Source organism: Papilio machaon, chromosome 19 (genome assembly GCF_912999745.1).
Source record: "Papilio machaon chromosome 19, ilPapMach1.1, whole genome shotgun sequence".
Taxonomy (NCBI): domain Eukaryota; kingdom Metazoa; phylum Arthropoda; class Insecta; order Lepidoptera; family Papilionidae; genus Papilio; species Papilio machaon.
Window position 1 is genome coordinate 6,610,249 of NC_060004.1, and position 7,228 is coordinate 6,617,476.

General features: G+C 32.0%; 1 long non-coding RNA gene across 2 annotated transcripts; it reads left to right on the forward strand.

Annotated features, from left to right (window-relative positions):
- The first annotated feature begins 639 nt into the window (after nt 1-639).
- LOC123722083 lies at nt 640-7,228 on the forward strand. 2 transcript variants are annotated; one of them, XR_006756426.1, is made up of 4 exons: nt 640-779; nt 6,447-6,515; nt 6,988-7,023; nt 7,153-7,228. It is a non-coding gene; the product is annotated as an uncharacterized LOC123722083 (long non-coding RNA). The 2 variants fall into 2 exon arrangements; XR_006756427.1 differs by lacking the exon at nt 640-779 and adding an exon at nt 1,087-1,164.

Sequence of the window (7,228 nt, forward strand, 5' to 3'; positions counted from 1 at the left end):
ATACAACAGTTTCTCGCAATTTTCGAAGAAATAATTCTTTCATTACCTTATAATCTCTAAAATGTTTCAAAAAGATGTAGACATAAATGCCGTGGGTCTAGCACGAATATGTGTGAGAATCGCCATCGTATCGTTAACGACAAAATTTGTATTAAAATTTGTGCAGTGGACATCGGCAGAATGCATCGGGCGTAAAATTCACCAAAAATCACATATTAATTTTATGTTACTAAATTATAAATGCGAATGTTTGGATGTATAGACTTTTGTTAGAAGGTATCTCCAGAACGTCTGCGTAGATATCGCTACTATTTGGTAAAGATCTGGAATAGCCTAGAAGGCTACTAATTTGTTTTTTTTTATTCCTCAAAAGGGAGACAGCTAGTTTTGACATAATTGACGATGACTATACGAAGACGATTGTCACAAAAAATTGTGCTAGGCCCACTGTAATCATTAATTTCTATTGCTAAATATGAAAAACTTTACTTACCTACTTGCTGTAGTAAATCAATTTTGGTTGATTTATAAACTAAAACTGTCAATTTAAATAAGTCAAACGTCACATTACAAACTAATTGACACTGACAAGTTATTATGATGTTTGTTCTATAATTCCTAATCTGAGTGTTTGTTAGTAAAGTTTGTTTTTCTACTACAAAATCTCTTTGATATCAACCAAAATTATGTAAACCTAATTAACAATAGGTGATATGGCGAACCAAAAATAAATTTGTAGTTCACAATCATCTGCCCTTATCCCTATGGAGGTCGGCACAGTATGTAAAACTTCTCCATACAGTCGTCATATCTGATTCACCCCCTTCTTAAAAATACCTAAAATAAATAGTTATTGTTTAAAATAAAAATATGAACACAAAACTATTAAATATGTAATATAAAATATTTAAAAATTCAAGTTAAATTGTAATTGTCAATTTGATTGTCGACCAGAATATTATTTCTAGAATTTTCCACCATGAAAAGCATATATTTGGGTAAAGTACCTCATAACAGTTTATTGAAGTTGAAGATTATCTATAGTATTTGATGTTTTCTTGAATAATTCTTGCACATTCTAATCACAGAAAAACTATGGTCATGGTCAAAATTTGGAAAATAATGTTAGCTTTTGTTATAATTTAACACATCTGAAAATAAAAAGTAAGTTGTTAATTTAGAAAAAAGAAATAGATACAATACCAAAGACCTCTTTCCAAAATAAGTGTACAGTCAGCTTCATAAATATAGTGGCAGTCAAGATATCCAAATATATAGGAACACCTAAAGTGATCAATTATATAAGTACAACCAAAGTTATCAAATTAATTGAAGCATCCACTCTGCTCAAAAACACCGGAGCGTTCACATCGTCATATATATGAGTACATTCAAAGTGCTCATAATTATAGTAACAGACATAGCGTCAATAGTAACGAAGCATCGAAAGTATGCAAAAATATCGTAACATTTGACAAAATTGAACTCTATCTCTATTTACTTAAGATACACTTTGAAATATACTACTTCTGTTAAATTCATTTGACGCTTTGTATCAACATAATAGGTTGTCCAGTAAGTTCGTTCCGATTTTCAATAGGTATCTTAGAATAGACCCGAATATATTATAGGTACAATTATTGGAAACATATGACATGTTTACATAACACATACATACTGAAAAGCTTAACTTCAGCCATATTTTGACAAATGGTAGGACACGATTCGTTCTTTTCTATCAGTTTTATAAAAACTGATTGACTTAATTTTTGCCGAAATACATAAGACTTTTTGCTATAAAATCGAACAAATATAATTTAAAAGACGTATGCCAAAACTTAAGGGCCTTTAAAATTTCCCTTAAAAATGGGCACGAACTTATCGGACAACCCAACATTTTTCTTCTTATTATTATAACGCTTAAAATTTATAAATTTACGATACATGACAGATACCTAATCTACCTATCTATATATATAAAAGAAAGTCGTGTTAGTTACACTGTTTATAACTCAAGTTCGGTCGAACTGATTTAGCTGAAAATTGATGGGGAGGTAGCTTAGAACTAGGAGACGGACATAGGAACTTTTTTATCTTGTGAGCATTTTTTTTATTCCGCGCGGACGAAGTCGCGGGTAAAAGCTAGTAAGTAATATCAAATTTTATTCTGTCACAATATGTGCTAGTTTCAGTGTTTTACTATTTTCGCCGCAGTACGTAAGTTTAATGGTTCGAATCCCAGGCTTACAAGGTTTTTATTTTTCAATATTATCAATATATGTATAGAGCTTGATTTATTTTTAATGAAAAGGAAAAATCTAGTAATTTACTTAGAATATGTTTTTTACTTAACAAAAACAATTTTAAATTTTTATTTTTGGGGTATTAAATATTTAAATAAAATTAATAACGATTAGGTTCGGCCATCTATACAACTTCTGTTAAATTAATTGACAATTTGTATCAAAATATTTTTCTCTTCCTGCTAGGTATCTTCAGTCCGGTTGCAGTAGAATTTTCCAAGCATAGATTTATTACACGTATTCGATGTCGCCAGTGACATAGTCCGCGCGGAATTTAATGACGAAACTTACAATAATAAACGTGAACAATAAAAAACATGCTAATGAAGTCTCGGTTAAAAAAAGGGACAAGGAATATTGTGGTTCCTTAATTTTTAAAGATGTCGAATAGTAACCAATAATTGTTGCGAAAAAGTTCAATTTTATATAACTCTTTGATAATAAAATTAAAAACCTTAAAAATGTAAAAATAAGTTTGGGATTCGAATCGCCAAAACTGCGTATTACAGCGAACAGTTAAACCGTAAGGCCAAACTGGCATATATGGTGACAAATTAAAATTTGATATTGCTTATCTATCTCGTACCTATCTGTCATGCGGGACGTAAACTTGAAGTAAATAGCAAAAAAATGTTTTGATATAAAATGTCAAATGAATTTAACAGAAGTAGTATATTTCAAAGTGTATCTTAAGTAAATAGAGATAGAGTTCAATTTTGTCAAATGTTACGATATTTTTGCATACTTTCGATGCTTCGTTACTATTGACGCTATGTCTGTAACTATAATTATGAGCACTTTGAATGTACTCATATATATGACGATGTGAACGCTCCGGTGTTTTTGAGCAGAGTGGATGCTTCAATTAATTTGATAACTTTGGTTGTACTTATATAATTGATCACCTTAGGTGTTCCTATATATTTGGATATCTTGACTGCCACTATATTTATGAAGCTGACTGTACAAAGGCCTTCTTTGAGCAGCATGGCAGCATCATCAAATGCCGGCCTCAGATATATTGTGATGAGGTGGTGCTGGGTGGAAGAGTAGTGCTGCAACCTTAATCCAACTCCAGAGACAGAACAGAAGAATAAATACATTTAGCCAGTTTGTAGCTAACTTAACTTGTGTTTGCCCGCGACACCCGCTGCTTAGAATGAAAAAAAAGGGTGAAAAAAGGGTTCCAGATTGTGTTCTACATTTCTACCAAATTTTTGTGAAATCCGTTGGACCTTTATGTAAATGTAGATCTCTGCATAGATACCTAGTAACAACCATCCACCTGAACGTTCACATTTATAGAATTAGTAAGATAGTATGATTTACACTTAGAAAATACACCATAAACTATCAATAAATAAATCATGGCAGATTATGTGTTTTGAATAGTAACAGGAAGAAAAATTTTAATCAAATAAAACTATCAAGGGTTTGTAGCAATTTTTTCTCATCATTTTTATTTCATCATTGATTATATTAGGTGCTATCTTTCTTCCTACTTTTTATTATTTATCTACGAAAGATATTTTAATTAGAAATCAACCTCTTTTTATTAATCACTAGCTTTTAACCGCGACTTCGTCCGCGCGGAATAAAAATGCACACAAGATAAAAAATTTCCTATGTCCGTCTCCTAGTTCTAAGCTACCTCCCCATCAATTTTCAGCTAAATCAGTTCGACCGTTCTTGAGTTATAAATAGTGTAACTAACACCACTTTCTTTTATATATATAGATATCCATAAACAATAACTTTTAATGTGTCTATAATCAACTTTCAATAATCAAACGTGCTTTCTTATGTCTCGGTGACTTGGCCACGCGTTGCGTTCAAATTTTAATTATTACGCCAGTGGAAATAAAATACACTTCTTACAATGTGGTTAATGGAAATATACCTTAATTTTTTAGTTAAGTTTTGTCGAAATGCAAATACGTCTACCAAAAAGGTTTTAAAGATGTTATTTACTGCAAACTGTTTTAAACAATATCCGTCTGAAAAAGATTACTTTCCAACAAAAAAACATTATCAAAGTTACATTAAAATATACTAGCTGTCGTCCGCGACTCTGTCCGGGCGGAATTAAAAAACGTGACAAGTAACCTATCGATGGGTACTTGGAATAATGTCGCAATGGATATTGCGACAGTCTTCGGGTTAAGTCAGATTCGGTATCTACGGACCTAAATACACCTTATATATTTTTTTTACTTAATTCTGATGAAAAATGACAAAAATAGAAAAATCACTTTGTACATTAATTGTTTGTTCCTGGTAAACGTTTAGAAAAATATTACTGGAACAATACGGTTATGTTGAAAGTGAAATTTTTGTTTCAATTTTAGACCAGCAATTGTAATTACGGCTTTCTTCCAGGGAATAAAACATGTAAACATTAAACGCACTATACATTACTGTCAATAAAAATAAGATATTCACGCAAAGATAAAAGATTAAAAAAAAACATACAACGATGAATATACAGTAAAATATGAATACCGTCCACAAAACGCTCATCAAGTTCAAGGAATAAGAACACAAACTATGGTTACTGTATCCATCGTGTATCCTATAATACACTGAAAAAAGCTGTAACATATTATTACTGTATCAACATTCATTTTTTTTTCGTGGAACAAAGCTGTAAGTGACTATTATGGGAACAACCTTTCGACATAAATAGTAGCAATATGATCTTTACCGATTTTTTCCTATTTGGATAAAATATACAATCTTGTAACTGCAACAGTACTTTAGGCAAAAAATAACGAACAAGGTGACATATAATTTATTTTAAGATATTCAGTGGTTTTATAGTTATTCCATAATTTCATTAAATATTTTTTCCTGAACAGTTTCATTTTTACGATTGCGGCTTTATTCCCGGTACTCATCGCTATGTGTTCTTCCAGACTATGTTCTATAACTGCCAAATTTCATCAAGATCTGTTGAGCCGTTCTTCAGATACCTTTAAACTAACATCCATACATCTAAACATTCGCATTTATAATATTACTAGCTGTCGCCCGCGACTCCGTCCGCGCGCAGTAAAAAAATGGGGGGGGGGTTATGAAAAATAGATGTTGGCCGATTCTCAGACCTACTGAATATGCTCACAAAATTTCATGAGAATCGGTCAAGCCGTTTCGGAGGAGTACGGGAACGAAAACTGTGACACGAGAATTTTATATATTAGATGATGTAAGATGGTACAATATATGTTGATGCATTAATTTATAGTAATAAAGACAAACTTAATCATTTAAAAGTAACAACAAATACCGGTAATTTATTCCAGGATATTAGCAAAGAAATACCTTACTTATGACGATATACAATACCGTTGGAATAAATACCATTCCATCTTCTGTCTTGAGTTTCAAAACACGTGTACAGAAAATATTTTGTTATCATGAGGATTATTTTAGTGTTGTGTTTACTGGTAAATATGTTATTTTATATATATCCATTTATTCAGCCACATAATGCCCACTGCTGGGCATAGGCCTCTCCCAAAGATCGCCACAATGATCGGTCCTGTGCAACCCGCATCCAGGATACTACCGCAACCATGACCAGATCATCGATCATTATATTTTATATACTAACAAAGAATTAAGATTTCTACATGTTACTTCTTACTAATATTATCTTACTAATCTTACTTCTTATTAATATTATAAATGCATATTTTTAGATGCATGGATGTCTTAATGTTTGTTTGAAGGTATCTCCGGAACGACTCAACGGATCTTGATGAAATTTGGCACCGATTTAGAACATAGTCTGAAAGAGTACTTAGGCTACTTATTACATTTATTTTAAATCCTCGCGGGTGACAATTACTAACAAATAATTTGCCTTTAATAAGAAAAATCCAACGTTATATATTTACATACTTATAAAGGAGCTAACTTTTCCTGTAATTGTTAAACCGTACAATGAAGCGATAAACCACTTTTTCACTAAGCGATTAACCGCATGTGAGTGCTATTTCTACGAGTCGGCTATAATAATGAAAATAGTACATATAGGTACATTATTTGTACAAATTACGTTCGCACGCGAACAGACGCTCAGAGAAAAAAAGCGTTTAAACTCCTATTTAATGGCTGTTACTTAAATTGATATGTTTTCAGATGACAGCAGCGTTCGCTTTTTCTTCGGATCTAGGAGTGACGTACAGTAACCACGCGTTTAGTTTGCAGGTACTTCTAAGAATTTAGTAGAAAACTGGTTGGAAAAATGACCTGTATTTCATCTCTTTTTGAAAGGGTAAAGGTGTCACAAAAAATCTTAAGGTGGTAATGTTCTAGTGTTGAAAAAATATCGTAAATAATTCTATTTGAAAGACACATACATATTTCTAATAACATGTTTTTGTACAAGTTTTACGGTAATGGAAACGCCTGGTTTTGCAATCTATGTGATACTAGCTTTACCCGCGACTTCGTCCGCGCGGAATAAAAGAAATGCACACAAAATAAAAAAGTTCTTTAAGTTTTTTAAGAACTTTTTAGAACTAGGGTTCTAAGCTACCTCCCCATCAATTTTCAGCTAAATCAGTTCGACCGATCTTGAGTTATAAATAGTGTAACTAACACGACTTTCTTTTATATATATAGATTATCAGACTAATATGAATTCGTTATTTGAAACTGTTATGTTTTTCTTTTACAGTACAATTACCCGAATATAAGTTCGAAATCGAAAGTTGTGAGTACATTTGCTTTATTAAATAAAAGTGATACGACAGGGAAGGGCATGGATCATTTCTAAAAATATTGTTTTCCTGTTTATCCCCTCCTCTGGTAAAGGTAAACAATGTATGTCTCCTCTTTGCAGAGTCCCGAGCCGAGCAGCAAGAAACCTGGAAAACCTTAAACTTGGTCTTTGAAGATATTCCCGTATGAAGTCGATG